Below are 11,337 nucleotides of genomic sequence, written 5' to 3'. Positions count from 1 at the left end.
AGCTTCACTCTGCTCTGGGTCACTGCTTAGGCTGGCCCCACCTGAAAAGCTCCTCTTGCCTCATCCAGGCCCCCCTGCCCTCAGTCTCAGATTTCCTTGTGTATGGAGCTTTCCAGCTCACAAGGTTCTCTCCATTCACTAGGGTCCTTGCTACTCAAAATGGGTCCTGGACCAAAAGCCTTGGCCTTCTCTCAGAACATGTGAGAAATGCAGAAGATGCTCAAGAGCTCGAGAAATGCTCAGGAGCTCCACTCCAGAACCGCTGAACCAGAATCTGCATTTGACTAAGACCCTTTGGGTACATGATGTGCACAGTAAAGTTTGGAATCCCTTTTCTAGATCTCTATGACATTTACCAACATGTCCTCCCCACCTAGTAATACATTTATCCCCAGGTGTCTTCACGTCTATGCCTCTTGCTGCCACAGCAGGAGAGGTAGTGCCTGAAGACAAGAACAGTTGACTTAGGTTCACCTGTAGTATCTTCACTAGCTCGAGGACGATGCTGAGTACATTGAAGAACTCGGTAAATACTTGGTTAATCCCATGCAGATTTGCCCTGTAGATCACATTTATTTGTTGCTCCTTTAAAAAGATTGGCCAAAGCATTGTACATGCAATGTCTATTCTGTCTTCTTTATCTTAATTATTAAGATACCAAGGGCATAAAGCTCTGGCTATTTTTTTCTTATTTTCATATAGCTCTTTCTCCCTCTTGATAAAATAAACCTTCCCAGGACTTGTCAGAGTAGAGAATGGAGTAAGTACTCTGTCTGGAGAGATCACCTCTGGCCCTCTTTCCACACTGCATTGGGTCAGACATCCTGGTGCATGGCCAGACCATGGCCCTTGGGGCCCTGCCCTCATCCCTCTGCGCGCCCTCCTGACCCCAGCATTCCTAAGGCAGTTCCTGCCTATGTCAGTTCACCGTCCAATCTGTCTCCAGCACTCCAGTTCCAAACATGAAAGACGAAGACGTGAAGTTTAGTAGGAGTGAAGCAGGTTACAGAGGGCAATCCATGGGCAATCCACAATCCTGTGCCCCAGTATACAGGGGGCAAGCTCCTGGGTCTGAAGTCCTCAGGGGACGCTTCTGGAGAAGGAGCTTCAAGCCCTACCTGGAAGGAAAGGAGGGTATTTTGTGTTTGATCTGGGCCAAGTCCTGTGACAAGGCACAAAGAGCAAGGGAACATGGAGATGGAGAATCAGTGCATTATTGTACTGTGTGTGTGTGTGTGTGTGTGTGTGTGTGGTGGGCAGGGCGTACAGGGAGGGAGAGAAAGGAAGAACTGCCAAGTGCTCGGGTGGTAGAGCGAGGTGGCACAGGCCGGTGGGTAGGCTCAGCTCGCCAATCTCAGGGAAGTGACATTCCATTCTGTAGGTGGTGGAAAGTCACAGGGGAACCTGAGTTGGCAGGAGCCTGGGATTTTAAGTCTCTCTGTGCCAACAGTGGGCTGGGTGGTCTGGGCAGAGTGAGACTGACACCTGCTGGGGAGGGGGTCACTGGAACTGAGGAAGGGAAGATGGAGACCACACAGGAGCACCAGCCAAAAGGGACACTGGAGTTGGCTCTTCTGTGTGCCTTGTATAGCATTGGTGATCCCTGTGCAATCCGCTATGGAACTCTCCAGAGCGTAGTCCCTGTTGTCCGTTCCCAGTGGCATCCTCCAAGTACTCCTCACTCCTGTTTTCTTACCCTGGGTGTTCTTCCAAAGTACCATCTGGCCTGGCTCTTATCCCTGGCTCTGTGCCTGCAGGACAAGGACCAACCCCTCACCAGGGTGTGGCAGGCCCTTCCTCTGGCCTGTCCTCCCCCTGCCCCCATCCCATGCCGTCCTCTCTGCTCACACTTCCCAGTTCCTAGAATTTGCCTTGCCCTGGGGAATTCCTGAGCTTTCCCCTGCACTTAGAAAGCCCTCCCCCAAACCTGCTTGGTAAATTCTACTCTTCCTCCAAGACCAGGTTCAAATATCATCCCCTGGGTAACCTCCCTGAGTTCCCCAGATGGATGTAAGTGCTTCCTCCTTTGTCACCAGAGCTTTTACGCATGTCTCTCTGGCTTCTCGTGTTGAATTTGAGGTGACTGTTTGTTCATCTGCCTCCTTCCCCTCCAGATGGCCGGTGCCTTGAGGCAGTCGCTGGAAAGGGCTGGTTTGGGGGGCACAGTGGGAATGCGTACCCAGTGTCTCTCTCTTCTTGGGCCCTTCACCTCTGTAACAACAGTGCCCCACTCTGCACCTGGCCTGGTTTCTTGAGTTAAACCCAGTTAAGCGGCAGCCAGGTTGAACAGGGAAGGTGGAGGGCCTAGCAGAGAATCTAGAGGTTACTGTTCTATAGAAATCCAACGTGAGCACATTTCAATATACCTGGCTGCCACAATAAAAAAGTAAGGGGCACCTGGGTGGCTCAGCGGTTGAGCATCTGCCTTCGGCCCAGGGCATGATCCCAGGGTCCCGGGATCGAGTCCCACATCAGGCTCCCTGCAAGGAGCCTGCTTCTCCCTCTGCCTGTGTCTCTGCCTCTCTCTTTTTGTGTCTCTCATGAATAAATAAATAAAATCTTAAAGTAAAATTAGATGGATGCTCATGGCTGCTTGATCCGTGATAGCCCCCAAATGGAAACAACCCCAATGTTTGTTAACAAGGGAATGGATACACAAACTGGACTATGTTCCTAACCTGGAATACTACCCCGCAATAAAAAGGAATGAGCTTCTGAGGCGTGGAACAGCATGGGTGATTCTCGCAATAGTTATGCTGAGCACAAGCAGTAAAGAGCCATATAATGGCCACATTAGAGGAAGAGTCGAAATACGCTAACACCAAGGACAAGTTTAAATAACGTGTTACTGCTTAGCTGTTATGAGTTTTCTTATTGAAGTGTTTTTCTTTTTGACAAAGTTATAAGCTGTTTTGAAATAGAAAGGGTATTGTGTTGTTTTTTCTACCATTTGTAGAGACAATAGTACAATGAATATTGTTATCCTCATCGCCCATCTTAAGAATTCGTATAATATAAATATAAATTGAAGCCTCTTAAAAGGTTCCTCATCCACCTCTCTCCCCACAGGTGTTTATGTCTCTCCTGCATGACTTTTTTTTTTTTTTAGATTTTATTTAAGAGAGAGCAAGCATGAACAGGGGAGGGAGGCCTATAGCAGAAGGAGAAGCAGACTTCCTGCTGAGCAGGGAACCCTGAGATCAAGACCTGAGCTGAAGGTAGGAGCTTCACCAGCTGAACCACTCAGGAGCCCCTCTTCCGCATGTTTTTATGCTTATGCTAATTTGTTTCTATTAAAAAAAAATAATACAGGGGCAACTGGGTGACTCAGTGGTTGAGCATCTGCCTTTGGCCCGGGGCGTGATCCTGGAGTCCTGGGATCGAGTCCCACATTGGGGTCTCTGCATGGAGCCTGCTTCTCCCTCTGCCTGTCTGTGTCTCTCATGAATAAATAAATTAAAAAAATATTAATATTAAATAATAGGTAAGTACTTATAATAAATAGTAAATATATATTTGAAACATACTAAAAAGAGCATTATGTAATCTGTAGGGAATTAAATGCTTGATTTTCTTTGTACAGTGAGATAAATAGGAGGCCCAGGAATTTTGCATGGCTCTTGGATATCCCTGTTTCAACCTGCTATTCAGAAAAATCATAGTAATTATCTTCTTAATGCGTCTCCATTGTTGCTCTTATTTTTCCATGTCGTGTCTGACCTTGAGTCTAAGCCACCTCCCTCGTATCAGCCAGACCTGGCTGAAAGCCAGACTGAAAGCTTCCTATGTTACTTGTACCTCTGTGATCTCAGGCAGCTTACCTCTCTGAGCTTCAATTTCCTCACCTGTAAAACAAAAATATCAGTACTTGTAAAATAGCTAATATTATTAGCATGTGCCTCAGGGTGGTGAGGTTTCAAGAAGACCATGCTTGTCAGGGGCTTGGTCTGGACCTGCCAGGTAGCAAGAGTTTGACAAGTCAAAGATTTTCAGGGTGCAATGTCCTGAATTCTTCCTCCATTTTTTTGCAACCTGAGGTCTTTGAAGGCATCAGAGCCTTTTAATCTCCCCTCCCCCTCCCCCCAGTGATCTAGAACTGCCAAATACAAGCATAAGGTCCAAATCGGGCCATACAGGTTTCTTCAGAGTTTGTGGGGGAAAGAGCGACTATTTCCTTTGTGAATAGGAGTGACATAAGAATAAATGTCTCTGTGTTGGACCTGGGTCCTTACTGGGCTCAGCTTTTGAGCCTGATGGAAGCCCTTGACTCTACAGGAGGGTTTTCATGCATAAGACCACCAATGGGACAAGAAGGGGAGAGAGCCCCTGGACTTGATTCCAGACAGCCGGGATGTTAGCAGCACCCCATATGTGGTGTTCCTCTTCTCCTCTCTTTACTTTTCAAGCAACAGACTTGATTTGCTGTGAGTGAAGTTCTTTCTAGATATGGAAACTGAAGTGAAATCATTTCCAGGGCATTTAAACTCAAAGCATTATTCCCTATTTCTGCTCAGACCATTCCCCCGAGCCCCCTGCTGCAATCATGTAGATGTTTCCTCCCCCTTCGAACTGCACTTCGTGAATCCTAGAGAAGCATCTGATGCAGGTAAACCTCATAAGCAGTGGCTCGGCCTGGGCACCCAGTTCCACGCTTGCATTGTTGCCTGACTTCGAAGACAGAGCAGAAAACATACCAGGTGTTTCTCCCCCTGTAAAATGGAGATAAAAATGTGTGCCATTGGGGTGCCTGGTGGCTTCACCTCGAGTTATGATCCTAGGGTCATGGGATCAAGCCCCATATGGGGCTCCCTGCTCAGTGGGGAGTCTGCTTCTCCCTCTCCTCCCCCTGTTTGTGCTCTCTCTCTCTCTCTCTCAAATAAAATCTTAAAAACGTGTACCCTTGCCTCATATCCTTCACCCTCACAGACGAATGGTTGCTCAGCTCCAAATTCCTCTGGGCATGGTGAACTTCCCAGCCTCCCCTTCAAGGCTGCGGTGCTCATTCCCCCAGCTGCTGCCCATGGCCGAGGTTGTCCCGGGACTCACCCTCAGCTGAGACAAGTGGTTTTGGCCAAGTGACATTCCTTTCCCAGGTCAGCCCACATCCAATGACTGATCCAGGTGGAGGTGGACAGGTCCAGCCCCTGTTCCTCATTTTGGAATAACTCCAAGTGTCCCGTCAGCTCCAGAGTTCCTTCTGGGTTCTGCCAAGGCCCTCGTTGTGCCTGCAGCACACCCCCCTTTTCCCTCTACTCAGTCCTATCTTTGCTCCCCCAGAGCTGGTATTCCCAGGAGCATGTGTTGCCAGTAAGAGCTTCTCTTTGCTCTTCTCTTGCATGCAGATCTCAGAGGCTAGTTTCCAGGGAGCCTGACCTATGGCATTAGTGGAAAGTAGAATAACATCTGTCAATTCCTGGAATTTATGAAGAATTGTGGTAGGCTATGAAACTGGTGCATTGCTTTCCAAGTGTTATAAAAATCATAATATGAGGGAACACAAAACAGAAGAGAGAATGGCCTTACACCAGTAAACACAGTGGAATCAAATCAGGAAAGGGAGGGAAGAGACACCGAGGGGTTTCTAGGAAAGATCCTGGCTAGGGAGAGGGTCCGGGAGGAGAGGTACGGGCCTGTGGGTGGGTCTGGCACCGGGCAGGCGGTGGTTCCCTTTCTCTACCCTGGCCCCTTGCCTCATGCCCCGGTCAGGCTGTGTTTCCCCAAGGAAAGGAAGACCTCACGGATTTTATAGATCTACTGTGAACAGCCCTGAGGCCATGGTAGTTCCTTTTTTCTTCTCGTTTTAAAATTGCACATGTAATGTATGAATACAGTCTTCTTTTTTTTTTAATTTTTAAAAATTTATGATAGTCACACACAGAGAGAGAGAGGCAGAGACATAGGCAGAGGGAGAAGCAGGCTCCATGCACCGGGAGCCCGACGTGGGATTCGATTCCGGGTCTCCAGGATTGCGCCCTGGGCCAAAGGCAGGCGCTAAACCGCTGCGCCACCCAGGGATCCCTGAATATAGTCTTCTTGTAATAATGTCAATTCACAGAACAGTCATTGCAAAAGTTTCTCCACTGCTGCATCCACCCAGTCCACTTTGCTATCCAGAGAGAACAATTTTTTTCATGTTAGTATGTATTTTTTCAGATGTATTCTATCCATTTACCTATATAGGTACATATAGAAATGTGTGGTTTTGTGGGTGTACATGTCTTAAAAAATAAATGCTTTCTACAATGCATATTGAACAGTTCACCTTTTAAAATTTATGTCTTAGGAATATTTCCATTTGTGTGCTCAGCATAATTGCTTACTAACTGCTACATGTGATCCCTGCTATGACTGTCCCATGTGTTATTAAGCCATGCTTTTACTAGAGGACTTTTTTTTTTTTTTTTTTTTTAAAGATTTTTATTCATGAGAGACAGAGAGAGAGGCGGAGACAAAGGAGGAAGCAGGCTCAATCCCAGGACCCTGGGATCATGAGCCGAGCCAAAGGCAGATGATTAACCAACTGAACCACCCAGGTGCCCTACTAGAGGGCATTTAAGTTTGTCCCCAGTGTTGAGCTTATATAAACAGTATTGTAATTAACATTGTTTTTTTTACATGATCCTTCATTTACAAGTTCAGGTGCTTCTCTAGGTTAGCTGTTGGGAGTAGAATGCTGTGTCACAGAGCATAGATGTTTTATTTTTATTTTTTTAAATATTGTATTTATTCATTTATGAGAGACACACAGAGAGAGGCAGAGACACAGACAGAGGGAGAAGCAGGCTCCCTGTGGGGAGCCTGATGCAGAACTTGATCCCAGGACCCTGGGATTGTGACCTGAGCCGAAGGCAGATGCTCAATCACTGAGCCACCCAGGTGGCCTAGCATAGACATTTTAAAATTTGATGCAACCTACCTGCTGTCCTAACTCCCAACACTAGATACTTTTTTCTCTTCCAGCTTTATTGAGATATCATCATATCATATAACATATAACATTCTTAAGTTTCAAGAGCACGATGTAATGATGTGATACACACATATATTGTGAAATGATTGGCACTGTGAGGTTACCACATCCATCACCTTACATAATTACCATTTTTTGTTGCTGTTGTTAAGGTGAGAACACTTAAGAGATCTACTCTTTTAGGGGCTCTCAAATACACAATATCATAATAACTGTAGTTGCCTTGCTGAAGGTCAGATCCCCAGAACTTATCTCTCTTATAACTGGAAGTTTGTATTTTTTGACCAACATCACCTCATTTTCCCCATCCCCTAGGCCCTGGCAACCGCCAGTCTACTCTGTTTGTGTTTTTGTGAGTGTGGCATTTTTAGGTTCTGCATATAAATGAGACCATACAGTATTTGTTTAATCCCCTATCTTTTTGATAACAGCCATTCTAATAGGTGTCAGGTGATATCTCATTGTGGTTTTGATTTGCATTTCCCTGATGATGAGTGATGCTGAGTACATTTTCGTGTACTTGTTGGCCATTTGTATACCTTCTTTGGAAGTCTATTCAGGTCAATTGTTTGGAAGAGTTTGAGAAGGATTGGCATTAATTCTTCTTTAAATGTTTGGTAGCATTTACCAGTGGAGTTAGCTAGCCCTGGGCTTTTCTTTGTTGGGAGTTTTTGCTTATTGACTTAATCTCCCTACTTGTTATTGGTCTGTTTATGTTTCCTAATTTTTCATGATTCAGTCTTGGTAGGTTATGTATTTCTAGGAATTTATGCATTTCTTTTAGGCTGTCCAATCTGTTGGCTTATAATTGTTCATAGTAGTCTCTTGCATTTCTGTGGCATCATCTGTAATGTCTCCTTTCATATATAATCTTATTTATTCGAGTCTTTGCTCTTTTTTTTTTCCTGGTAAGTCTAGCTAAAGGTCCAATACTGATTATTATTCGTCTCTTTAATGTTGGCTAATTTCATGAAAAAACAATTATATTTTAGTATTTTAATTGCATTTCTCTGTTTATAGCGAGATTTGGCATATTTTCCTTTGCTGTTTGCCATTTATATTTCTTTTACATTTTGTGCACCTTTTTAATTAAATTGTTCACCTTTTTTCTTATTGTAAGATTGTTGATACTTGTTGAAAACCAACCTCTGTGCTCCCGAGCCAAAAATATGTAATCCGAGGGCAGAGGTATAGTAGAGGAAGAAGCTGGTTTATTCCTTTGCCGGGCAAAGGAGGCTACAACAGGCTAAGGCCTTCAAAAACTGCAAGACCCCAGAGGAAGGGGCTGGGGGTTTATAGGGAAATATAGGATCTAGCCGGTTTCGACAGAAATTGTGCTGCCAGCCTCCTTCGTCGTGTCTTGAGGGCGGTACTGGGCTCCACTCGAGGGCGGCATGGCCTGGAAGAAGCATTAGTGCAGCCATTTTGTTTTTTGTTCACCTTTATGCTCTTACGTGGTTTCATCTTGACTGTTAATCCTTTGTTCTAACTGCTGCAGATATTTTAATATACCACTTTCTCTTAACGTTGTGATATTGTTTATTGAATACTCTGCCCAGGCTTTTAGTCATTTTCTTCTTCATGGCTTCTGTGTTTTTGTACCTTATGTAGGTCTTCCTTATTCCATGGTTATAAATATGTGAAAACCATTTATTAAAGTTGCAGTGAGTTGGGACTATCCTGTTGGCCAGAATCTGCTGGGCCTTAGTCACTCAGAGAAGCCCTTGTGTGTGGGGGTAGGCGGGGGGATGGGGGGGGTGGGGGAAGCTGTGTTTTGGAGTCCTACACCTCTATGTTTCCCTAACCTATCAGGGCAAGAAACAGAACCAGAACCTATGGCTTGTGGATAGTCACTGCTGTCATGAAGCAAGTCTAGGCAGGGTGCCTTTAGCAAGCACTGTTGCTGCCCACTGTACCTCAGAAGAGTGCAGGAAGTGGGAGGCCACCTCGAAGACTCACATTTGGGAGAGCTCTATCCCCTCGAGCCCCAAAGTCCTTGACATGCTCAGCAGTCCCAGAACCATGCAGGTGGGTGTAACAGGAGAGGTAGTCTCAGGATGCGCTGCCATGTAGTAGAAAACACAGTCACTGGGTTATGGTTCTGATGCTAAACGTGGAAACATCTGTCATCACAGGGTCTCATGAAATACCTGGCGTTGTAATATGCACTGTGCTCGGGGTGTGCCAAGAGAGTGATGCGTGCCCTTTTAAAGACACCTGCTCCACAAAGGTTTGGTCAGACGGAATGATCTCCTCTGTAAAAGGAGCATTACCTTGGCTTGGAGAGGTGTGCTGTGAGGGCTGACAAGTTAACGAATGGGAAGTGGGCTGTAAGTGTTCTAAGAACTATAGTATTGTCATCATGCTTGGAGTCTGGGTAACCCATGAAGAAGAAGATGTGGTCTCTGTCCTCCAGGAGCTTGTGATGTACGCACATGGAGACAGAAAACAGGACAAGGCAGGAAATGGTCAAGTCATCAAGTTGTACGGTAGTGGGAACTGGAGAAGGGTCTAGAGCTCAGGTGGCTCAAGGATAATCACACTTGTGGTTGCGTTTTTTGTTTTTTTAAAGATTATTTATTTATTTATTTATTCATTCATTCATTCATTCATTCATTCACAGAGAGGCAGAGACACAGGCAGAGGGAGAAGCAGGCTCCCTGCAGGGAGTCTGATATAGGACTAGATCCCAGTGACCCCAGGATCACACCCTGAGCCGAAGGCAGATGCTCAACCACTGAGCCACCCAGGTGTCTTTTGTGGTTGTGTTTTTATGAAAGTTGCCAAATGTGTTTTGTATGAAAGGAAATAAAAAGGAGATCACCTTGCCAGCAGAGTCTGTGCTCTGCCTTGTTCAGCAGAGGACAGCGGAGCATCAGCTTCTATCCCAACAGCTCCTCCCTGGAAGGTTGACTTTCTTTTTCTTCAATTAAGCCTGCAGTCCTACAGGGCTTTCATCCATTGCCAAGACTCTAGCTTTGGGGAATTGGCCCTGTGAGAGCTGCTTCTGGGTATCTGAACAGGAATCACCAAATAGTATTCAGAGGCAAAGGCTGAAAAACTGGGCATGGGCATCTGGATAACAAAAATGTAACCTATCATGCTGACGTCCGTCAATAGGAATACAGTTTTCTCTGTGCCATGTCCCCAAAGGAGTGCAGATGTTCATCAGAGAAGGAAAAGACACCGACAAAAGAGGGAGATTGGGATGATGCTCTCAGCCATAACTCACTGCAGAGTCCATGTGGCTGGGGGTGGGGTGTGTGTGTATGTGTGTGTGTGTGCGTGTGTGTGCTGGGAGTTCCACTGCAGTTGACAGAGGAGAGGCCTATGATTGGCCTGCACATTATTTTGCTTTTGCTCAGCTGTGGGCCAGTATGTAAGGACGCAAGATCCCCGGTCCTTCTCTGAATGGACCAGTTTACTTCCGAAGGCCAGCTGTCTAACAGATAGATGCCCAGCCTTCTTTACAGAGGGCGATGGTCACAGCTCTATCACCTCTGGAAAACAGTCCAGGTGGGGCTGACTGTGTCATTTGCAGGGCCCAGTGCAAAATAAAAATTTAGGGCCCTTGTTCAAAAAGCAGGAATGAAGTGCCATTAAAAGTTCTAAAAGAGGGGATCCCTGGGTGGCTCAGCGGTTTGGCGCCTGCCTTTGGCCCAGGGCATGATCCTGGATCATGATCCTGGATCTTGATCATAAGATTTTGCTGGTTTGCCTTTTTGCAAATTCATTTATTAGGTCATCAAAAGTTATACTTTCAGCAACTTCATTTTCAATTGATATAATTGGAAGTGAAATTAGTCATTCTTGGCAAATGCAAGATCTCAAATGATTTTTGATAATTGTTATTTTTGAGAAGGATCTCTCTGTTGGTGCAATGGTTCCTGGAAATGTTAGGTATATTTTAGAGGCTGAAACAACATTGGGGTAAATTTCTGGTAAAGTATTTCAAAATAAAAATGTTAGTACGTCTAGAGCTGATGATGAGCTTCATGTAAGTCTGAATTTAATTTTAAAAATAAATTTATCCAATGGCAGTTTAATGTTTCCTCTGGCATTTCCTGTAACTTGTAGAGATTGTACAAGAAATTGAAAGCAGTTTCATAATTAGTGTATAATTAAACATGCTTATGTATGCCTTTGTTGCTTTATCTTCCATTATAAGAAAAATTAGTTTTAAATCATCTCTTATTAATAATTGATTTATCTCAAGCTTCAAAGGAAAATAATGTCCTTTCTGTTGAAAGTAATGGTCTTTAAAATTTATTTTCTATTTCTCAGCTTGTGGATATTTGCTTTGTGGCACTGTGAAAGTTTTTAAAACTAGAGCTTCTAAACTCTTTAAAGGATTCAAATAGCTCTCT

General features: G+C 45.0%; 1 long non-coding RNA gene across 1 annotated transcript; it reads right to left on the bottom strand.

The window, feature by feature from the left end:
- Positions 1-553: 553 nt before the first annotated feature.
- On the bottom strand, positions 554-5,362 carry LOC140642307 (uncharacterized). Its single transcript, XR_012038785.1, has 2 exons — positions 5,047-5,362; positions 554-1,118 (listed from the first exon to the last, which is right to left on the bottom strand). It is a non-coding gene; the product is annotated as an uncharacterized lncRNA (long non-coding RNA).
- Positions 5,363-11,337: the final 5,975 nt, after the last annotated feature.

This window comes from Canis lupus, chromosome 11 (genome assembly GCF_048164855.1).
Source record: "Canis lupus baileyi chromosome 11, mCanLup2.hap1, whole genome shotgun sequence".
Classification (NCBI taxonomy): Eukaryota; Metazoa; Chordata; class Mammalia; order Carnivora; family Canidae; genus Canis; species Canis lupus.
The sequence above is the reverse complement of the archived record's forward strand: the minus strand, read 5'-3'. Positions and strand labels throughout refer to the sequence as shown.